The sequence below is a fragment of the Rhinoderma darwinii genome, chromosome 10 (assembly GCF_050947455.1).
Source record: "Rhinoderma darwinii isolate aRhiDar2 chromosome 10, aRhiDar2.hap1, whole genome shotgun sequence".
In the NCBI taxonomy this organism is placed as follows: Eukaryota; Metazoa; Chordata; class Amphibia; order Anura; family Rhinodermatidae; genus Rhinoderma; species Rhinoderma darwinii.
In genome coordinates, this window is record NC_134696.1 from 18,911,451 (window position 1) to 18,937,205 (window position 25,755).

Consider the following 25,755-nt stretch of genomic DNA (forward strand, 5'->3'; position numbering starts at 1 on the left):
TATTGCGGAGTCTGTATGGGGACACTTGGAGTCCCTGTGGCTCTGTACTAGGGAACCGTAGGTGCCTCCATACAGCATTGTATTTTGGAAATGTCTCCCCATTGAAACAATGCTTCCATATCTATCTATCTATCTATCTATCTATCTATCTATCTATCTATCTATCTATCTATCTATCTATCTATCTCATATCTATCTATCTATCTATCTATCTATCTATCTATCTATCTATCTATCTATCTATCTATCTATCTATCTATCTATCTATCGATCTATCTCATATCTATCTATCTATCTATCTATCTATCTATCTATCTATCTATCTATCTATCTATCTATCTATCTATCTATCTATCTATCTATCTCATATCTATCTATCTATCTATCTATCTATCTATCTATCTATCTATCTATCTATCTATCTATCTATCTATCTATCATCTATCTATCTATCTATCTATCTATCTATCTATCTATCTATCTATCTCATATCTATCTATCTATCTATCGATCTATCTCATATCTATCTATCTATCTATCTATCTATCTATCTATCTATCTATCTATCTATCTATCTATCTATCTATCTATCTATCTATCTATCTATCTATCGCAGAAACCTCTAAATAAAATGTTTAATTCTAAACAAATGACAGGCCCATTGGGATGTGTTTTTATCCAGAAAAATACATTTATAAAATAGTATTTTCTCTGCTCTGTTTCTACCCTTTTATTCGTTTTTAATCATTGCAATTTGTCATTCAATTTCATGTTACGCAGCTTCCAATGCATTACCTGATTCTGAGAACATCATTTGGTGTGCCTATTGCATATACCGTGTGAATGAACAAGTGTGATTTACAACTTCAGAGCATTTTTTAATAATTTATGTTCTAGATCATAAAAGTATCAGTACAGATGTGCGTATTAGGCTCAGACATGCGGAAATATTCACTAACTGAAATGCAATTTATCAGAAACTACTGTGTAATGTTCTGCATGTGTTTTATTTATTCTACATTTGTTGACATGGTGTTGTGCTTGTTGGACCATAGAGAAGGATATGACAACTTTTTGCTTTTTTATAATTTATTTACTGTATTTATTTAATTGTATTTATTTATTTGTATTGACTTCATTTTAATAGTAGATTCCATTTATGTAATTATTTTATTTAGGTGCATTGCATTTATTTCATTACATTATACGTTATTTTAATGTATTTGTTTTAATTATTTAATTTTATTTATCTATTTGATTGAATGATTTGTTTTTATTTTATTTACATTTAATTTATTTACTTAATTCTACTTCATGAATTTAATTTTATCTGTCGATTCAGTTTATTGAAGCAATATAAGTACATTGTATTTATTTATTTATTTAATTACATTGTGTTTTATTTTAATTATTTTATTGTATTTATCTATTTTATTGACTTAATTATAATTTATTTCCTTTTTTTTTTTTTTTTTTTTTTAATGACAAGGAGTTTTTGTTTTTTTCTGGATTGCAGAAATCCCTCAATGTCTATTTTTTGACCAGCAGGAAATGTTTCCAAAGTTGAAAACTAATACCAGCAAATACTACATTCCATTTGCTACTTGCTCACAATAGGCAGAACCTGCTGCGGGCATCAATGAGCAATCCAAAATGGCAAGGTGATATCTTCGCACTCCAGGCTTCAATAAGTTGCAATCAAGTATTTATTGAAAACATTGATTTGTGTGGTGTACCCTGGAATCCTTTTCTCCTAAGTTGCTGTTGTTCATCATCTTATTTGATTATGTTACTTGTGTTATGTGTTTGTCCTTTACCTTTAAAGGACCCCAGGATGTACAATACCAGCAGATTCAAGATAAAATGACTCCTATTCATATATATATATATACTCTCTACTATAAATATCTACTATGTACAGTAAGTAACGCCCAGTTGTCCGACAAATAAAAAAAAATCCTAAATCCAAAAAGTTCAAAATTCATATTTTTAAAGGTCAAATGCAAAAATATGTCCAGGAATTGATTTTGTATTGCAACCCCGTTTGATGGTTTTTAGGGGCACCAAGAAGGGATATGATAACCCACATGACAGCCAAAATTTGACTTGCACCACGCTTTGAAGAGACTCATAGGTCAAACATCCCATGAGAAATAGACCTTAGCGACAAGCCATTGACTTTAAGGTCACTTCCCAATGGGGTTGTCTTCTGCTGGATCTTCGGGGCCGATTATTGTGTCAGAGGCTGTGTCTACGAGAGGAATCTCTGGAACTCTAGTTGGCCAGTCCTACCCTAGTTGTGATGCCCGTTTCCATCTCTTTCAAAGAATTCAGCCCCTGCAAGGTCGGCAATGGCAAATTGGATTTCCTTGCAGATCCACAGCTGTAGTATTGACATTCTATTAGAGAATTGCTGATTCAATCCAGAATTAATTTTGGGATTGTAAGATTAATCCCCATCACTCTTGAGTTTCTTTTCTCCATAAGGGAATTTGTCCAGGATTCATTCATATTTACAAAAATGACCGATCGGGAGAGATTGCACATACAATGGTTTCATGTACAGAAATCTAACATGGCTGTGAATGGAGCCTTTATTTGTAGGTTCATTAACCAATCAGATGATGCCGAGTACATATAGGCAACATCCCAAAAATACTTCCATATAAGGTAATGGCTTTCTTCCTAGTATGAATCCTGGTACTCATTAGTTTGGAATGCCAGATGATGTCATCTTTACCCGATCTTAGATGATAGGGAATACATTCATTTAAGAGAAGATTAAAAACATATCTCAAACAATATAATGCAGTCATTTTGATAATAATTAGATGAATTACCATCACAGTTAATTGTTTAAACGAATTACTCTAACAGGATATAATATATTTTTGAGAACATTAACTTTTTGGGCTATTGTTTTATGATATAAAAAAAATAATTATGTATTTTTTTATGTTATACTTTTTGGGAGAGGATTAGTAAATTATTCAAAAAGTTACACTTCTAATAAACTTTATGCTTACAAACTATATATCTTCAGCTATGCCAGGATAGGAAAAATGGTTTTGGGCAGGGGTTGATAGGGGTGTCAGATTTTAAGTTAAAAATTAAGAAACCCTTGACAAATGTGACTTTCTTTATTTTTTATGTGTCTAATTAATAGGCTAAAAAAACCAAAACACTGGTGCCATTCCCCAATTTTCCGAATAGTGTTGCCAAGATATTGGGCGCTGTTGTCAAATATCACTGGACAACATGTCACTATTCTGCAAAATAGCAGCAGAGCCTGGTACCAAATTTTTTACTTTAGTATCATTTTTTTTATTATTCATTTTAAGCAAAAAAATTTTTTTTTTTATGGGCCAGAAAACCCCTTCGATTGTTTTTAGATTTTTGTTTTAATTTTTTGTCTTCGTATTTTCTGTAGCTGTTCATAACCTGACCTGCACCCTGTTCTCTGTTATTATTAGCTCGTTCTACATAAACCCATAAGTTTTATATTTAGCAGCCCATTAACGGCAACCGGCAATCGTGTCTCTGCGTAAATGCTAATGATCTCTACACAAAACATAACTGGCTGCATCGCTTTCAGGAAAATAAAGTACAATCACAACATCTACCAACAATTAACAACCTGCTCCTGAAAATAACTCTTTCCTCGAAGTATATTAATCTTGGTTGTAAAACCATTAAGCCTCCTCGGATGTGACACAGTCTAATTTGTTACTTTTCCAAAACTCCTTTTTTTTCCCCGAGAGTGAAAATTCATGAGGAGCTAATATGCAAACATCTTCTCCTCCTGCAAGAGGTCACCGGGGAGAAGCCCCATATTTTATCAAGAAGACTAGAAAAGCAGAAGCTTTTCTGAACAAGACCAATAAACCTCACTGTGAGGTCGATATTTCCCTCAACCATTAATACAAAGTAGAAATTTAACAAACATAATTAGCAATGGAGCGCTATTCAATATTTAGATACAATATAGCAAAGCGGGGATCGGCAGGTGTAGAAGAGATGAGATTGTCACGTGGCACAACACACTGGTGCTATTGGTGGTTTTACATAAGACTCATGGTAAACTTACTCGGGCTCTGTTCACATCTGCGTCGGAGGTTCACGTAGCACCATTTTTCCCATCAAATCATCAGATACCACATCAATGGGGTCCACCAGGCACTTGTGGTGTCCGTCATACTACGGATCTGGCCCTGCCTCGTGCCGTCCATTGCAAAAAAAAATCACGACGGAGGTGTAACAGTGTGAATTGTTTTTTGTTTTATTCCTCGGCTATATCCGGCAGTCCCATAGAGAATGAATAGAGTGGTAGCGCGTATGTATGACCTACCGCTCCATTCATAAAGGGGTTTGGGACCCCCATTCTCTCTTTCGGTGGGGGTCCCAGCGATCAAACACTTATCACCTATCCTGTGCATAGGTGATAAGATGTGGGGGTTTCGACAACCCCTTAAACTCAGCCAGCTATCATGGGGCACAAACGAGCCCCAAAGCGTTATGACTACATACACATGAAGCAGAGCTGAGTTTGTAAGTGGTTTTTGATAATTCACTCATTTATTTATTTGTTTTATTACATAACTTGTGCCAAATGCCTACGGCATTGACAAACTCAGCTCTGCTCTATTTGTAAAGAACAATAAATCAAAAAGCAGTGGGGCTGTGTACGAACATGTGCTGGAAATCTGGAAACGGATGTGTTCTCTTTTTCGATACCAGTTCTATAAAAAGTTTCACCATGTCCTGATTCCAGCCTATGGGGGAAGTTTTATATAGAAGAGACCCTTATAAAATCAGTAGTGGGTGCAATGTGTTGTGGCAGACTGACCCAGTCTCTGGCCCGGGGATGGCGAACTGCTCTGATATTTCCTATCAGACCTGTGAATATACTAGGTTTTAGTGAAGCAGCATCCATACTGAAGTCACATGGCCATAGCGTCCAATCACCGTGAAGTAACGTCACTAAAATCGTATGTATACATATTTCTAACAAGGAGCGGAAGTGAGTGAACATATGAGCAGAATGTTGAAGGAGTTATCTGGGATCATAAAGTGGGTCTGTTTTTTTCCTTCTAGAAACAGCGCCACTCTTGTCCTTGGGCTGTGCCTGGAATTGCAGCTCAGACCCATTTAGGCAAATGGGTGTGAGCTGCAATACCAAGCACAGCCCATGGACAAGAGTGGCGCTGTTTCTGGGGTAAAAAAGCAAACCCTTTTTTTTATAATCCCAGAAAACCCCTTTAATTTTTTACAATAGCTAAAAATATGTTATTTCTGATAAGTCTGGCTTATTTACGGAATTTGTCTTGGACGACCCCTTTTAGTAGCTACCCAATTGCAAGTAATATGGCTAAGCCAAGTTGAGCCTATGGCAGCAGCTTTATCTACCTAAACCCATGATTTTATGTTTGTTCTGTTTTTGAAAATTTTTGAGCTTGGCCACATGTTTATTTGTATTTATTTAGAAAAAGTGCAAACAGAGATGGAAGAATGATCCAGCCCTGTTCGCACAGAGTTTTTTGACACGTTTTTTGATGCGAAAACCGCGGCAAAAAATGGCCGAAAATGCCTCATATTGATTTCAATGGGAGGCGGAGACGTTTTTTTCCCGCAAGCGGAAAAAACCTTCTCCCTGGAAAAAGAAGCGACATGCCCTATCTCCGGGCGTTTACGTCTCTGACCTCCCATTGTCAATGGGAGGCAGAAAAAGCCTTTTTAGCTGCGTTTTTGCCCACGGCGCTCAATGGCCGCGGGCGAAAAATGCCTCGAAAAATGCGGCACACGGCGTGCAGGCAGATCAAAATCTGCCTCAAACTTCCAGATGCAATTTTGAGGCAGAATTTTCTATATGCAAAAAAAACTCAGTGTGAACAGGGCCTAAGAAAGTTAGACAAAAAGCAACTTGAATGAATTACTCACAGAAAAGAAAAATCTAAGACCGCGCCCTCCCCGTGTGTAGTAAATTGTATATTCTACCAGCTGGTTTAATATTGCTCAATACATTCCCTGGATGTGCTGCACAGAACGTTTTTAGCAGGACCTGTGAAATCATGAGCTGCGGGGGGCCCCCTGGCATCAAGCATCTTAGTATGCAGCATCGGGACGGGAAATACGAGGCACAATCACTTTACAAGCCCCGAGGCCTGTCTTATTAGGTTAGAAATAAGCAACGTGTTCACTTGTCTCGCAAAACTGTCCAGTTTATGAAACAATATGTAAAGACAAATTTACATACACAAATAACCAAAGATGTTCTCAGGGGGGGATTTTTTTTTTTGTTGCTAATACAATTGCATGTATTAGACGGAGGAGGGAGAATAAAAAAAATACATGCTACAAAGAAGCCGCTAAGGCAAAGACAACACAATGCATATTTCAAGTCAATCCAATTATACAGGTAACATTAAAACATTTGCTGGCAAAGCAGATTCCGAGAAAATGAAAAGTTTCATTATCCATCAAAATAATTGCTGGCATGCCGAGTGACTAGCAAAATTAATGGCAACTGCATATTAATGGTGTACATGGTAAACATTAACACTGATGTAAAACGATGGACGTAGTGGAGTTGTCCGTCAAGTTTTTGGATTATAAAAGGGTTAAAAAAAAGTTTAAAAGGCTTTGTACACCTTTGAAAACGGTCACAGGGGATGAAGCGACAGAAGGAGGCCGGCCTGGAGAAAGAAACACAGACTCCTAGGTAAGTATAGTGTTTTTTTTATTCAGAGTGGCGTTCTTGCGGCGGTATCGCTGCGAATCCACCGCAAAAAACGCAACAACTGCTATTTGTTGTGGGTTTTACCTACCCATTGAAATAAATGGGGCAAACCCGCAGCAAATATGCAGCGATTACGCAAATACAGTTGATATGCTGCGGAAACAAATTCCACACCGCAGGTCCAATTTTGAGCGTTTTTTCCGCTCAGTTTTTACGCAGAGCGTGGGTGAGATTTGGTCAATCTCCACCACTTTGTTACTACTGTATTATGCTGCAGTTTTTTGTGTCTGGAATTCCGGACGGAAAAAACGCAGCAATTCCGCTACGTGTGGGCAAGCGCCAACCGATCACATGTAAGTTCATAACTTAGATGTGATCGATTACAGGTGGATCCTGCGTGTCAGAGACCGCCAGGACCCATTGACACTGAGCCCGTCAGTCACCTTGACCTGACGGATACAGGTTTCAGAGCACGATACAGCTGGTCTATATACAGGATACAAAGCGGCTGTATCTCAAAAAGTAAAAATTATTTTTAATAAAAACGAATTACAAAGTTGCACCAAACACACTGATACACTGTTTTATTTTTATTTTTTTTAAATAGTTATCAAAGGTTTATATAGTCTTTAATTCAAGAGGGTTTTTCCAAATAATTTGAAGTCTCGAATAAAAGGAAAACTCAGAGTAAGTCTGGGTTCACACGACCATGTTACGTCCGTAATGTACGGAACATATTTCGGCCGGAAGACCCGGACCGAACACAGTGCAGGGAGCCGGGCTCCTAGCATCATAGTGATGTACGATGCTAGGAGTCCCTGCCTCGCTGCAGGACAACTGTCCCGTACTGTAATCATGGCAGGGACTCCTAGCATCGTACATCACTATGATGCTAGGAGCCCGGCTCCCTGCACTGTGTTCGGTCCGGGTCTTCCGGCCGAAATACGTTCCGTACATTACGGACGTAACATGGTCGTGTGAACCCAGCCTAATATGTAAAGCAAAGACAGACAGGTGTAAAGCCTATTGTAACCAATTAGATTTCATTTTGTAGGTGAAGGCAAATCAAAGGAAGAATTTGATTGGGTGCAAAGAAAAATGCCTGTTTTCGATTGATAAAGTTTAATCTCTCTATGAATTAAAAATTACACAACTTTCTAATATACTTTGTGTTTCAATTCCTCGTCATTTTCAATATATTAGTTTGCCATCAGTGAAGGAAACGACTCTAGCTGCAATATGTCGTTATACCTTTTTTTTGACAGTCTGCTATGTTATTACGGCATCCAGTACATTTTTTAACATGGAAGCTTTAGGGCGATAAATGCCACTGTATACCAATGCAGTGGCATCTGCCGGAGGCCTCTGTCAGAAGGCATCCATCGGAGGTATGCGTCGGTAAATACTTCGGAAGTATACCTCCAACGTACTGCAAATACATTGTGAATAGACCCTAACAAACATCAGGGACGCTTTTGAAAATCTACATAGCAACCAGATGCCTGTAGTCATTATTTGCTTTTGTTAGAACCGCGGGGGAGGGACTTATATTGTGAGAGCACAAACGACCAATGAGAGCCATACTGATGGTTAAATAATACTAGCATATTATTAATAAACCATATATATATTCTACATACAATTATCTCCAGTGTGGAATAAAACGTTAACCCCTGAAGCTTCTGTATACATTGTACCTGGTTCCTTATACATAAGATGCGAATCAATGTGTTTTCCCTTAAATTTTACCTCCACGGTTCTCCGTGTAATGACTGTAAATAGAACACTTGCAAGCGCAGCTCAAGGACTAAGTGAAATGATCTTTAAACACCTGAGATAAGTGGCTCTAAATGTGGTGAGAGGAGGTACTTCATGCTGATGAGACATAAACTAAACATGCATGCCCCCCCCCCTACTCACCAATCTACTGTATGCAATATGCTGCAGTATCGTTGCTATGAATTTACATTTACACACAAAATCTGGTATTTTCCTGGTTGCTGGGGAGTTATTAATAATAATATTTTATTATATAGCATCAGGGATATACACAAACATACAATTTATGCAGGAACACTGAGTGCATCCTCTACAGTTTGTACAGTTTAATTTGTGTTGCCTGCGGCACAGGGAGATGCGGTGACAGGGTGAGTCGTGTCCGGGGTCTCTGTGTCTGCTTCCCTGGTAAATCTTTCCAAACAAACTGTTAACTGGAAAGATTTAACACTGTGCAAGCTGCCATTCCTGGGGTTTCTCTGTGTCTTTTATGGCATCATATACCATTTTCTAAATTATCACTTAGTTGGCACTTCCACCTGCACTTTATGCAAAGTGTTTGCCACGCATAAATTAATTATTACATCCAGAAATAGCTTTAAGAATTATTGATCGTAATAATTGTTATTCCTGAGTCAGCATTAAATGTGCAAGTAGATTTTTTGAGACCTAGTGCAAATAATGGGCTCAGGTTATGCCGTCCATTACTAATCAGCTGGCACATGCTTCCCATGCTACAGTTTAATATTCTTTGCATGATTTTTGTTTATTTTCAGTCACAGAAAGTGCCACAAGATCATTCCTATTGCCGGAAATCATGGAGTTCTCACAGAAACTGAGGCTAGAATTGCTATCCGGACTATTTTAAATCGATGTATATCTCTCTCGTTGTTCCTCTTTAATGGAGAACAGTACAACCTGAACCTAGCCGTCTGATTCCTGGTAATATCATGCCAGGAACACCTACAGCGTCCGGTGATAGCAACAGAATCATCTTATTATCACTACTAGGTGGAGGGTGAAGAAGACCGAATAAGAATCCTATTGTGCTGCGGGAGCCTAGATAAGCAAGCTCACACCAACAAAGACCTGTTATGGCTGGAATATCGTGGATTACTTCACAGATATCAGAAATGACATCTAATTATCAGCAGGTAGAGATCTAAGATAACATTACATCAAGATTTTATTGTCAGATCTTACCAAATTATATAATCCCCCAATAATAGAAAATATGTATGAACACCTTACAAATTGTATGGTTTCTGTTTGGCAAATCTACTCTTGTAGTTTGCTGAGAATAAGCAACAAGAAAGGTAGAGTATTTAGCAGCCAAATATAACACCACACTATACTGGCATAATATGCACATATTCATGGGGTATCTGGGCATAAAAAATGCCGGCTGTACAGAATGTTAGTTGTAATGGAGTGCTGCAGCCTAGATAAGCAGTCACATACAGACCATGTTAAGCTGCAGGGATATCAATTCCTCTGACAAATTTCCATCTAGTCACATAAGATATTTTGCAAAAGTATATCAGTAGTCTTGTGATTTAATCCTCGTTGGATTAGATACATAATAGCCCTGGTTTAAGAACATAACTTTATTGTAAAGGTGCAATGCTCAACACCGACTACTTCAGTCTTACTATGGACATTGGCAACAAAGTGTTTGCTAAATACTATTGTGAAAAATCTTCTTTATTTGCTCTTTAAAGTCAAGAGACATAAAAAATAAAATAAAAAAAAAGCAGGGGCGGCACATTGGATTGCAAAGATTATGACTAGGGTTCCAAATTGATAACCAAAGCTTCATCTACAAACCCTACAAAATCCATCAAGCCATCCCAAAATGCCACCCTCTGAGACGTAAGAATCAAATACAAGTTCTGCTTTTTCAATCTTCTTTGTAGACGGAGCCTCAAATCCCCAGCAGATAGATTGCTTTAAAACCTCAGCATTGGGGAAAAAAAAAGCCTTTTCAAGTTGATAACAAAGTTGCTTCATCTTGAAAAATAAACAGACTTCTCTGCCATTGGGTAATTAACTCATCCTAGAAGCACGTACGGTTATTACACAGGGTAAGGAAAGTTGACCACGTATTGTTGACTTTGGTTTACACATCATCGGCTGCCTCTATGCTTCACTGATAAAGCTCAAAGTCATAATAAGAAATTTTCTTCCCATTGTAAAGAAAAAAAACAATATCTGTAAAGAATGAGTCCAAAATACTAGAAGGTCGGAACCGAATGCTACACGTGTAAGATATGACATACATGTAAAAAGGTTCGGCAGCCAAATGTCAAAGTGTAGTGTATAGTTGCCTCTTAAAGGGGTTTTCCACTTTCTGAAAATTTATGGCCTATCCACTGGATAGGTCATCAGTATATGATCGGTGTGTGTCCGGAGCCATCTGCTTCCACCAATATTGTCTGGTGCCCTGAGGCAGCTGGAGTGGCGAATCGGTTCGGGATCTATCTGTCGGACACGCATTGATCATATACTGATGACCTATCCGGCGACTAACTGAGTCAAGATAACTCTACAAAAATCCACAGATAAATCATCAGAAAATGATGATGTATTGTGCCAAGTGACATGCTTAGCAATTAGATACTCATGGATATATTACATACTTTGCCATAAAGTAATATACAGATGTAGCCATCTTTATCTTGACGTTCATCGCATTAAATACACAGTGTCAAGACTACTTTACTTGACTTCAATGGCTTTTCAATGACTTTTGTTGTTTGATATCAAGTCAAGATAAACTTGGTTATATCTGTGGTATAAATGTGGTCCCTATTGCAGATATGGGACCAATGCTAGACAAAACCAGTAGGGCCAGGATCAAAGATAACAGCAATTTATTAAAATAGGGATTTTTTTCTTATTTCAAAGGCTCTTAAAAGCAGATAATAGAAGAGAGGAAAGTAATTTAGCAACCCAGAACCCTTCACAGCATATCAAGATCATAATATGGCTTACAGATCTTGCCATTCCTAAAGGAACTGTTACCATTGCATGGCTGACCTCTACATCATAGATTCCATACTTACACTTAGGGGAGTGAAACTATCTAAAACCCTAGATATTTATCCACAATGTTTTATTATATTATTAGCCAGCTGTTATTAAAGTGATATTGCTGTAGGAATACCACCTGGCAATACACAAACCTGATCAAAGATATTCACCCGAGAGAGAATGTTAGTTGACCAAATAACACAACGAAACTACAATGCATTCCACTTTGTACAATCCCAATGACTTTATCACAATAAATGTTATAATATACCCAGAGGAGAACTTAAAAAGATTTGAAAATCGTAAAAAAAAAATATAAAATCCCCCCACCATTATTCATCTCATGGGGTTACCACGTGAGAGTTACATAGTTTGTACTGTTGAAAAAAGACACATGTCCATCAAGTCCAACTAAGGGATGGGAAAAGCGAAGGGATGAAAGTAAAATTCTACACATTGACATCGGAGCTGATATTTTTGTTCTAGGAAATGATCTTTGCCTATTTTAAAGCCATCTACTGTCCCTGCTGTGACGGCTCCTGCGGTGACTATTCCATAGATTCACCGCTCTTACAGTAAAGAAGACTTGTCGCCTCTACAGATTGAACCTTTTTCTCTCCAGACGGAGGGAGTGCCCCCTTGTTTTTTGAGGGGGTTTTACATGGAACAGGTTTTTCACTATATTTTTTGTATGTGCCATTCATATATTTATATAAGTTAATCATGTCCCCCCTCAGTCGTCTTTTTTCAAGGCTAAATAGGTTTAGTTCTTTTAATCTTTCCTCATAACTTAGATTCTCCATGCCCCTTATCAGCTTTGTTGCTCTTCTTTGTATTTGTCATCCTTTCTATGAACTGGAGCCCAGAACTGAACTGCATATTCTAGATGAGGCCTCACTAATGCTTTGTAAAGTGGTAATATTACATCCCTGTCCCGCAAGTCCATGCCTCTTTTAATGCACAACAATATCCTGCTGTCCTTAGAAGCAGCTGATTGACATTGCATGCTGTTATATAGTCTATGATCTAAAAGTACATCCAGATCATACGAACATCTTCCATAGACTGAACAATACTACATAGCTTAGAGTGGCAACCAATGTTCTGATATGATATGATTGACAGTATTATAACCTTGACCTTGTGGACCATTCCAATGGCGAAATTACAATAAATATTCATACCATTATATTATCCTTTTCACCCCATCTACAGGACATCTAAAGTTTTAACTATATTGGGGCTTTAAAACATAATTCTTTTAATTGGCTTCAGTCATCAAATAAGTCTAAAATAGCTTTTAATGAGAACTGGAAAAATTCGACCCGTCACCTCTATATGTCCATGGATGGAAAGATATTTTCAAAATTAAATAGTTAATTAACATTGGAAACATCCCATAGGCTGTTTTTGGAAAGTGTAAAAGGTAGAAGAAGGTCCATACACAGTGGTGTAGCTGGGGAGTGGGTTTTTCTGGGCATGTGTCCTGGGTGTTGGGTGCCCAGGCTGTACAACAAGCCCCTTTACTTGCCAGTGTATTTAAAAAACAGTCTAGGGCAGTAAATAGAATAATTTCCCCCGGTAAAGGAAAACCTATCTACGACCCTGCAATACGAAAGGTGCACAAACAAATATCAGCCAAGAAACTAGCGAAAACTTTACAAACAAAGATAATGAGCTGTATAATGTATGTAAATGACTTGATGCTGCAGCATTTCCTTGAATCTATTATTTATTTTTGCATTTTTTGTTCGTTTTACAATAAAAAATTAATTGGATATTATAACCTTCTCTTGTTTTATTAATATGCATTAAATAAAGGTAGCGCTGTCTGTAACTTCTGTATGATAATATCCCTATACTATACTTGAATGAGGCAAGGAGATAGGTTTGGTGTTTATCGCACTTTGCAAGGAGAGATTAAGAAAACAGTACTTGAGTTCTCAGGTAATTATACCATTCGTGTAGATTGGGCAGTGCCCCTTCACCCTGACAATGCGGAATAATTTCACTGTTCCCATATACAGTTTATTGAAATAAGACTTTTCACATGAACCCACACAAGTGCCTATGGCAGGAATCAGCAACCTGTGGCAACGATGCCACAGCCAGCACGTGGGGCATGTTTGCTGGCACAATTACCACTACTGGTGTCCAGCGCCGTTGTGTGCTTGGCAGCGCTGAACACAGGGTGAGACAGCAATGCTTCATTTTGCGATTGACAGTGCTGATTACCAGGAGAGAGAGCAGTGCACCCCCAAGCTGATATTCAGGAGCCATAGTCTCTCCTGTGTGCATCCCCCAAGCTCGTGTTCAATAGTCGCTTTCTGTCTCCTGTGTGCAGCACCCCCAGGCTGGTGTTCAGTAGCTGCGGTCTCTCCTAGGTACATCCCCCTCCAGCTGGTGTTCAGTAGCTGCGGTCTCTCCTATGTGCACCCCTTCCAGCTGGTGTTCAGCAGCTGTGGCCTCCCCAATGTGCACCCCCCTCCAGCTGGTGTTCAGTATCTGTGGTCTCTCCTATGTGCACCCCCCCCCTCCAGCTGGTGTTCAGTAGCTGCGGTCTCTCCCATATGCAGCCCCTCCTGCTGGTGTTCAGTAGCTGTGGTCTCTCCTATGTGCACCCCCTCCAGCTGGTGTTCAGTGGCTGCGGTCTCTCCTATGTGCACACCCCTCCAGCTGGTGTTCAGTAACTGCGGTCTCTCCTATGTGCACCCCCCCCTCCAGATGGTGTTCAGTAGCTGCAGTCTCACTTATATGCACCCCCTCCAGCTGGTGTTCAGTAGCTGCGGTCTCTCCTATGTGCACCCCCCTCCAGCTGGTGTTCAGTAGATGCGGTCTCTCCTATGTGCACCCCCTCCAGCTGGTGTTCGGTAGCTGCGGTCTCTCCTATGTGCACCCCCTCCAGCTGGTGTTCAGTAGCCTCATATGTGCCACAGATAGATCACCAAGGGTCACACTGAAATGTAAGTTTAATTAACTGATGAATTGGTTTATGTCACATACGTAGTAACAGTTTGTCTTATATGACTTTCATGTTTGCATGGTACACTAAGTACTTCATCATTGGTTTTTTTTATCGACACACCATACAACAAAGGTTGCCTACCCCTGTCCTACAGATATGTGTTATGGACCCGTAGACACTCCATGAGTTTATTTATGGCATTCTCATAGAATCTCAAAAAACAGTATTGGTCCATAGATTTCTAAGATATGTATCACATGTTACATGTAAAAATGATTAACTTTCAGGTAAACTCTATGATCATGGGGTTAATGTTGGCCCTAAATGATATAGGGATAACATAAGGAAACAAAAACAAGAAGAAAGAGACCTATTTAATTACTTCGGTTTTAATATTAACTGTATCCCTTCCATCATCGTCCATTCTTTCGCCATGAAAAATTTATTTGATTCAAAGCTTCTAAATAATAATGAAGCAACTTTGCAAATATTTTGAATTATAAATATCCTGTATACATAGTTATTAAGCAAACCTACATGTATGTGCCCCCATGGTTACAGACTAAATACCTTGTTGATAGTCTGACCCTGCAGTCATGTTATATTTGTTAATGTGAACTCATTTTACTTCACTAACCCTACTCAATTTTCTTGTAAACCTACAGACAGTAGAAAATCTCCCAGAGCTGCATTCACAATTCTGCTAGTTATCATTGTAAACAGTCAGCAAACTTGTTGCCAGACATATTCCTAATAGCCAAATCTGAATTCCTATCATATATAAGATGACTATACAGAGCCCAGACCATAGTTTTTATAAAGCAAATGACTCCATCATGTATCCTTAATCCACTAAACCCGTATTAAACATGCGTCACCTTGTTTTCAGAAATAATTTCTAACGGAAGGAAAATAGCCTCAAAGTTCCAAATCCTGGTTTATGTCCAACACAATGTGTGAATTAATTGAGTGTAAAAAAGCATTGGGTTGCATTATATCAGTTCAAATATGTGTAACAATCGTTCTGTGTGTCCCGGGGGGTTTGTTTCAATTCTCTTTGTTATGATTCAGACCATTCACAATATGTCAATGGGAGTGCCATTTACACGAGAAACCAGAGAAACAGATTCTTTATTTCTTATAGAATGAATTTTAGTCTTTCCCCCCTCTAAGGCTGGTAACATTTGCAAAGAGATTCCATCTGGAGGCCTCCAAGAAACAGAATTTTATAGGCAACCAGTTATCATCCATAAAATGAAAGTCACTTGACATAGTCATGTCTGAAATTACTTTCCGGCGGAAACTTTTTCTTGTTAATAAAGGAATGATAACTTGGATACAACAAAATGCCAAAAATTGTAAACAGTTGTATACAAAAATATCAAAACATTGTATACAAAAATATCAAAACATTGTATATAAAATATCAAAACATTGTATACAAAATATCAAAACATTGTATATAAAATATCAAAACATTGTATACAAAAATATCAAAACATTGTATACAAAAATATCAAAACATTGTATATAAAAATATCAAATCATTGTATACAAAAATATCAAAACATTGTATATAAAAATATCAAAACATTGTATATAAAATATCAAAACATTGTATACAAAAATATCAAAACATTGTATACAAAAATATCAAAACATTGTATATAAAAATATCAAATCATTGTATACAAAAATATCAAAACATTGTATATAAAAATATCAAAACATTGTATATAAAATATCAAAACATTGTATACAAAAATATCAAAACATTGTATATAAAAATATCAAAACATTGTATACAAAAATATCAAAACATTGTATGCAAAAATGTCAATTAATTGTATACAAAAATATCAAAACATTGTATATAAAAATATCAAAACATTGTATATAAAATATCAAAACATTGTATACAAAAATATCAAAACATTGTATACAAAAATATCAAAACATTGTATATAAAAATATCAAATCATTGTATACAAAAATATCAAAACATTGTATACAAAAATATCAAAACATTGTATACAAAAATATCAAATCATTGTATACAAAAATATCAAAACATTGTATACAAAAATATCAAAACATTGTATACAAAAATATCAAAACATTGTATGCAAAAATGTCAATTAATTGTATACAAAAATATCAAAACATTGTATATAAAAATATCAAATCATTGTATACAAAAATATCAAAACATTGTATACAAAAATATCAAAACATTGTATACAAAAATATTAATATTTTTATTTCTGCTGTTTTTTTACTTTGGTCTCTGTAATAAATGGAAGTGCTTAGAGGGGAACACCATGTAAAAAAAAAAAAGAAGCAAATACTTATGGAGTTTCCCATTCTCAGGTTGGTATCACTGAGCTTGGACCTTTTGCCCCTGGCCCTATATTTTGGGAATTCCAAATTTTTTAACATTGTGTGGATGGAGAATTATTAATAGTGTCATGGGATGCGTGAATGTAAGAATCAGCAAAGGTGGCCCAAATTGTGTCAAATTTATCAAAATGGCGGACATGTCATAATATATTTGGTGCAACTCGCTCTGTCTGTTAAACTCATTTTTCTAATCATGTAAGGAAAACAATATTTATGTCTATAAAGAGGTGTTCTGGTTTGAGCAAATAAAGATCATTTATGATATATCAAACATATATATATATTTTTTAATATACCTTGTGTAAAAATAATTCAGTTTTTAAGATCTCTGCTTGCTGTCATTTGAGAGGAACTGTCATTGTTTACTCTCATGGGATAAAAATTACTTCTAATCGTGTGACGATCACACAGCATGGCTTGTTACAGTTCCAGTACAGTTATCAGAGCTATGTCTTGTAACGAGCCGTACACCAGTGTGATCATCACATGACAAGTACGGAGTTTTGTCCTCTGAAAGTAAACAAAGGTTCCCGTTCACTGACTACAAGAGATGTTGGAAAACAGTGAATAATTGTTTTCAGAAAGTTGCTTTAACTTTTTATTATACTTTTATTGTTCGTTGTTTGCTGAAAGCGAGCAAAATACACCTTCAGTGAAATTGGCTCATTTTATATCTCCTCCACTATTCCGTAATTGTTGGGGTAGTCATAATATATATATATATATATATATATATATATATATATATATATATATATATATATGGTGCATATAATGTGTGGTCTATTATCTTTTTTGCAATGGGATACTGTTGCATTTTGCTTAGTAAGTCTACATGCCCATATGAAAGTCATATCAGGGAGGTCAAATATAAAAATTTGCCTTTAAAACTATGTGCACTCGAAACCCATCAATACCAAGACGCATCAGTTAATACAGGTCAAAGTAAAATAGCTCCAAGCCATGGAAGACGTGCTCCAGATGATTTCCACCTAGTTCAACATACTCCCTCCTTTCTATACCACCCACACTTTCCCGATGGTCAGACAACTCAATTATGTAGACTCTGGTTCAACAAAGGCTTATTCTGTTTCGCAGATATATCTGACCACCACACCAGAAAGATACACCCTTTTGACTGACTCCAAGACAGGTTCTCCTTGCCCATACAGAGTAAATTCCACTACATACTGATAATGCATTACGACAAATCCCTACCAACACCTGCCCCTACCTCGTTCTAGAGATTGTGTAGACTGGACACCTCCACCAAGGGTCTTATCTCTGCTATTTACCACATCTTGATAAACCCAACACCAGATCACACGATTGGACACTCTTACATGCAGGATATCTGGGAAAATCGATTTCCACTGCTACGTGGAAGACTATTTGGAGGAGAGCCGCCAAAATTTCAGTATGCACGATATACAGGGAGAACCAATACAAAGTGATGATGCACTGGTACCACATTACTTCACCATCTGAATCCTTTGATACCCCCTACATGCTGGAGATGTCACACCACCAAAGGGTCACTATTCCATATTTTCTGGACCTGCCCAAGAATACACCCCTTCTAAGACGATGATAAACAACTAATATCCAGCACCCTCCAATTAGACGAACCACTAGATCCTCTTTCATACTTACTGAATGTCGAAAGCCACAGTGGCACTCATCCTACACAACCTAACACTTGCCAGATGCCTCATAGCCCACTCTTGGAAACAATCTAGATGCCTCATAGCCCACTCATGGAAACAATCTAGCCCCCCAACCGTTGCCGATTTATACTCTAGAATTAAGGATATTAGATGCTTAGAACATCTCACAGCGGTGATCTTTGACAAACTGAGCAATTTCCTGAAAATTTGGGACGCATGGGATGTATATTCAATTACATGTCACCTGTAAATACTGACACCTATCCTCTAAACCTCCTCCCGATCAATAAGATTACCTAAGAACCCTTCCATTCCCCTCCTAATAGATCCTGTCTCTTGTCTATCTGTCTTCTATGTTACATATTGTGCTACTTTATAGGTTCAATTTCTCCTATTACAGACCGCCTGATCTGCTATTACTATTCACATATGGAACGTAAACAAATTATGCTGGATCGGGATGCTGGCTATCCTATGCTCATGTGACTTTCTGCATATCCTACTGGTTATAGTTGGTATAACACACCTAGTGCTATCTATTGTTTATGCTTTTGTCAATGTTTTTTAGGTCTTTCTTTTCATTTTCCGTTCTATTTCTGTAACTGAAAAATCTCCATTCAATAAAAACACAGTTGAAGAAAAAAAATAGCTCCAAGCCTGAGAAGAGTCTTATGTCTGGTAAGAAACTCTCCATTTCCTAGGGCAGTGACAACCCCTATGGGTGTTATCCCCAAATGGTTTTGACTGGGATATAACCAAGACTTTTACCCAATTTGTATGAGAGATAAAGACAAAATCATGACACATTCAGGGGAGAAAAATGAGTTACAAAGGCCGGGGGTCTTAGGATTGTGTGTAACTAATTTGACAGCGTTTTCCTTCGCCTGGTAAATTCCATTACATAATGATATCATTTAAGAGTATAAAAGTCATATCAAATAAAGTAGGCAGCTGTTCTAGAACGAAAATACCACTGGCTGAAAATCCCACACAATGAGTTCATTGACATTTCGAATGTGCAAAATTGTGTTAAGACGGAACTCACATGGGAATCCAATCTCATAACTTCTCTACACCTGATCCGAACTCTATATGGTATTTAAGATGCTGATGAAGTCATGCCTGGAGACACGAAAACGAGCCCATTCACTGAGGATAAGGAAGAAATGAATGTGGATTATGACTTGTCATTACTTGACAATAACTATCTCAAGCACAGCTTAGTGGTCTGGAAAGATGTGATCATCGATCATCTTAAATCAGGAGACATTGAAATGTAAAAGGGGAGCTCCACCTCTGAACAATCCCTTTTGGATTGAGGGCCCGCTGAAGAGATGCTGATCACAGGATGTCCCATTGATTTGACCTCTAGCGATCAGCTGTAATCTTTGTGGGAACCTAGTAGCAAGTGTTCAATTTCGCTGCAGCGCCACCACAGGGGAAATGAGGCCTTACACAGTGCTATATATATGTATATATATATATATATATATATATATATATATATATATATATACTGTATATTTTATAATATGACAGTGTATCGGTGTGTTTGGTGCAACTTTGTAATTCATTTTTATTAAAAATGACTTTTACTTTTTGAGATACGGCTGCTTTGTATACTGTATACACAGCAGCTGCATCGTTCGCTAAGACCTAAATCCATCAGGTCAGCGGGACTGACAGGTTCAGTGACAGCGGGTCCTGCCTGACTCTGACATGCAAGGCCCGCTGCACTGAACCCGTCAGTCCCGCGGACATTACCGATTCAGGTCTCAGTGCAAGATATAGCATCTCTGTATACGGGATACAAAGCAGCTGTATCTCAAAAAGCAAAAATCATTTTAAAGAAAAAGTAATTAGAAAGTTGCACCAAACACACTGATACCCACACACACACACACACACACACACAGACACACACACACACACACACACACACACACACACACACAGACACACACACACACACACATATATATTTTTTAATTATTATTATTTTAGTTTTCTTTTTCTTCAAAGCCGTACATAGCCTTTAACTAGTGAGGAGCTCTCAGCACAGCCAACCAGTATTTATTTGCGTCTATTACAGTTTGATTATTTATTCTACATTACAGTTCATAATTCTGTCTGAATATAGGAAACCAGGTCAGCGCTGTACAGTCCTTGCAAAAAATGAATAAACAGAAAGTGTGGTGAGCGTGCGGAATAGGAGGTGTTTACTGTTATTTTCCTACACACCGTTAGTGTCATTGAGTGAAATAATTAATTTGCATCTAAAAATAAGCCGCCCCTGGGTATTGTTGACCTTTTAATGGTAAATAATAGGAATTTTATGAAGCATGAAGGGAGGCGTTCAGCACGCTTTACCACTCTGACCATTTGCTGTGCACAGTCTACGTTGGCAGGCTGGCACTAGATGCTGGGTGAGCATCACTGGACTGTTTCAGTGGGTTCTTATTGTATATGGCCAAGTTTTCTTAGTCTATATAACCGGAGGACCACTAGTCATCAGCAAAATGATATTAACTCCTCCGCTGCCATATAGTGCAACTATAGTGCCAAACTGTACACTGTGTGATAGAATATGTGAAACTAATTATTAATGGGAAGATGAATTTGCCCGTGGGAGATCCTGTTGGGGCAGTGCCAACGCTTCAGGTTTTGAGATGTAGGGAAAGGGGCCAATATGGATGAATTAATTACTTGCTAGGTCTTGTCCACACGTAACGGAATTGCTGTAGAAAATTTCTGCAGCAATTCCGCTGAAAGTAGCAGTTCATCCGCTACAGCAAAAACAGCACCATTTCCTGCGTTATTTACAGCAGAAAATGGTGCGTATTTTGCTGCGTTTTTCTCAATGTTGGGGGATGGTGACATCTCCTCTGAAAAACGCAGCAATTCGGTCACTTTCCGCAGCAGGTATTGAAATGTGCAGCGCAGGTCAATTTCTGCTTGGAATTTTTAGTCCGCGTGTGGATGAAATTTGTTGATTCTCACCCACTTTGCTGCTACTGTATTCTGTTGCTTATTTTCCGACCGCAATGCCGGACGGAAAATAAGCAGCAATTCCGCTAGGTGTGGACGAGCCCTTAATGTTTCTCCTTCATTCATTTATTCGCTCATTTAGTATTATTTCTTGTTATTCATTCTCGATACTACACTGTTGAAGTTGTTGTACTTCCGCTTTGTTTAGGATCGGAACAGAAACATTTCAGAACAAGAAATAAGCCAAACAATCTACCCTGGTCCAGAGTTGTGATCAACCTAATGTAAGGATTACTATTGGCATGGCCAGACGTGGCGGAATTGCTGTGGAATTCTCCAGCTGCCGTTTTTTACTTTTGTTTCTATACATTTTTAGAAAAGTTAGTTCATACATTGCTGAAAACTCCGCTGCGGACCATAGGCTGCAGTGCAGAATTTTCCCTCCGCAGCATGCACTGTCTGTTGCGGAGAAGAAGCGGAATTTCACTTCGGATTTCAGCCTTTGCAATGTAAAAACTGAAATCTGTGGCAAGTCCGCTGTGATATCTGCAACGTCTGAATTACCTGTCAAATATGCAAATGTTGCTGCAGATTCCTTGCGTAATTGCCCCAAATCTGCACCAACATTTGCAGAGGAAAAATTCCGCCACGTCTGAACGTGCCCTTAGGCTGGGTTCACACGACCTATTTTCAGGCGTAAACGAGGCGTAATATGCCTCGATTTACGCCTGAAAATACAGCTCTAATACGTCGGCAAACATCTGCCCATTCATTTGAATGGGTTTGCTGACGTACTGTGCCGACGACCTGTAATTTACGCGTCGTCGTTTGACAGCTGTCAAACGACGACGCGTAAAAATACAGCCTTGTCAAAAGAAGTGCAGGACACTTCTTGGGACGTTTTTGGAGCCGTTTTCTCATAGACTCTATTGAAAACAGCTCCAAAAACGGCCGAAAAAAACAACGCGAAAACGCAGCGAAAACGGCTCGAAAAACGCCGCGAAAAACGTGAGTTGCTCAAAAAACGTCTGAAAATCAGGTGCTGTTTTCCCTTGAAAACAGCTCCGTATTTTCAGACGTTTTTGGCTCAGCGTGTGAACATACCCTTACTGTTAGGGTATGTTCACACGAGGGCGTCCGTAACGGCTGAAATTACGGGGATGTTTCAGCCTGAAAACATCCCCGTAATTTCAGCCGTAACGGCATGTGCAGGCGCTTGAACGCCGCGTCAATTACGGGCGTAATTAGCGCTGCTATTCATTGGAGTCAATGAATAACGGCTCCAATTACGGCCAAAGAAGTGACAGGTCACTTCTTTGACGCGGGCGTCTATTTACGCGCCGTCTTTTGACAGCGGCGCGTAAATTATGCCTCGTGTGAACAGACAAACATCTGCCCATTGCTTTCAATGGGCAGATGTTTGTCAGCGCTATTGAGGCGCTATTTTCGGACGTAATTCGGGGCAAAAACGCCCAAATTACGTCCGTAATTAGTGCGTGTGAACATAACCTTAGTGCTGTGTAGAATAGACATAAATCTATCATAGGACAAATAAATATAACCACCAAAAATAAAATAAATACAATTGTTTCTTGCCCATATTCGGTGAAAAAGAAAATGATATATTTATATAAAAATAGAAATGAGAACAAAAAGCACAATGTCTCAAAACAAAACTGAATGAGCAGACTCTTTATTTGCCTCCATGATTCCAGATTTCAAAGGCAAAATACCCAAAGATGTCTAGAATAGACATAAATCTATCATAGGACAAAAAATAAAACCACCAAATATAAAATAAATACAATTGTTTTGTAGCATATACCGGGAGGAAATTATGATAATATATTATTTAAATACAAATAAAAACAAAAATTAGAACAAAACGCACACGGTCTCAATACAAAACTGACCGAGCAGATTGTTTATTTGCCTCCACGACTCCATGTTTCAAAGGCGAAATTCACACCACATCGCTTTTGTTTAACTCTTGGCGTATTTGCCCCGAAAAATCTCTAGATGTTTACGCCAACAGCCCTGTAGACTTTAGAGGTCAAACGTTTGCCGAAAGGGTGTCCCGATATTACTTGAAGTTGTAGCTAATGCTGGGGCCGAGAAATAACATATCCTTAATAGTCCAGGGCAGTGACGCTACTTAAAGGGGTGCCGAGGTTATGGTCACGGCCGGCCCTGGATTGAGATGGGGTAAACCAGATTGCCCCATTATGGCCTCTTTTCTGTTTATAATATTCACTTGTTGAGTCTCATCTACCTTTGTTATAACCAATGCAAAGTTGCTTGTGCTCGGCAGCCGATATATGGTTTTAGATATGAAAAAAACATTTACAAAGTGTTTGTACGAGACCCATAACACAGTAAGAGTCGTAATACCCGTCACACTTAACAAACCCACCCGGCCCTCCTCTTCCCTATTATTTATTACACCTTCGGGTGTCCCACAAAACTTCGAAGCCCGTGAAACATCCCCCGCTCCCAACACCGGTAATAAATATTGATCTATCCCTCCCTACTTATCTTCGGGGGATAATTCCTGTTTTAATAATAATCCTTGTTCTCGTCAAAATCTGTAGAGCTCTCTGGTTGCGCTAGCGGTGCCACAAAAGCATAAATCATTAAAGATGTTTAATGAACGCGAGGACGGTATTTTACGAAGACAAGCAGACTATTTAATAAAGCAGATTCTAAATAATCAATCCGCTTGCATTTTTTTATGTGTTAATAATAAATGGGCGCTGTTGCATCAGTCATTAAACAGTACATAAGTTACAGCAACGCAGATTAAACGGCGAGCCGGTCGTCTTTTTTTTTTTTTTTTTTCTACTGTCATGTAGAGGCTTAAGCACCAAGCGGTAAAATATGCATCTCCTCCGGTCTCCACCATCACTATTCCAGGGGTTTTGTGTTAAATTAAATGTCTTTCCTTCTTACCCCGCACATCAAAATTTAAACAAGTTTAACTCCTTGTCGTCTGCAGGACGGAAGTCTGATTAGATTACATGGATTTAATTTAGGCGATTATTTGTAAGGAAATAAGAATGAACTATGCAACTTTTAATAAAGAGACATTAAAGGGCAACTAAACTTTCAGAAAACTTCTGACGTACTGAGACCCCCACCGATTGCTAAAACAAAGCAGCGGAATCGCTCGGCCGAACGCTGAGCCACTTGGTGTCTGATCGGCTTTTCTCGGAAAGACGATGTAGCGGTGTAGGAGCTCACATACTTTCTATTAAGTCCGTAAACCGTTACATCAACTTACCGAGAAAAGCCGACCAGAAACCAAGCGGCTCAGCTTTCACCCTAGCGCTTCTCAGTGCTCGGACCCCCACCGATCAAAACTTCCGACATGTCATTATGACATGTCAGAAGTTTTCTAAAAGTTTAGTTGCCATTTAAATAGTCCTGGTCCTATGGCTTATACCAGGCCCACCATCAGGGCATAGGTGGTATGGCTGTCAGGGGCCAAGGTAAAGGAGTCCAAAAAGGGCACACCCTTACTAGTCAGCTCTCACCTTCCACCCAGTAGTCATGTCACAGTACCTGCACAACCTGCCTCAAGTCGTCTTATTTTTGCCTCTTCCTCAGAGACCCACAAAAAATGTGGTATAGGTCCCATTATGTGTGGTAAAGGGGTTAACAACATTTCTTTTAGTGGAAAATTATTCTGTTATCCCTAAGGTGTCCCCTAAAAGTAATCAATGGGTTCCAAGCAGAAGGATTGAGGAAGCAATAAGGAAGCCCAAGGGACCCTGACCATTTTCTGTATGGGGAGAACAAAAAATTGAGCATGTTTAAATCGAGCATGGACGATGACATCATCAGTGGGAAAATGTTGGGCTGCACTTATATCCATTAGATTGTTGGCCAATCTCATTGACAAACTTCGCCCTGCTACATCTTTAATTCTTTGTTGTAAAATTACAGAACAGTAAAAATGTAAATATCTTACGTCCTTCAGATCTCGATATAAACTTATGTAACTCGTAATTTAGACTTAAAAAACATTTTCAATGTTCTAGAGATTTCTTCTAGGCGTTTTATTGTTAGAAGAACAGCCGCGTGTCGAAAATTGCTAGAAACACTTCGTTCCATGGCGAGATTATAGACAGTGACAGGTACCATGTAGTCTATGATTTTACAGCGCTCAAGGTCAATTAAGATTTGTCTCA

The 25,755-nt window shown here is 38.3% G+C and overlaps 1 protein-coding gene across 7 annotated transcripts in view; it reads right to left on the bottom strand.

Moving 5' to 3' along the window:
• Positions 1 to 25,755, bottom strand: part of CAMTA1 (calmodulin binding transcription activator 1) — a 1,213,376-nt gene that overhangs the window by 717,729 nt on the left and 469,892 nt on the right. The window lies entirely within an intron of this gene.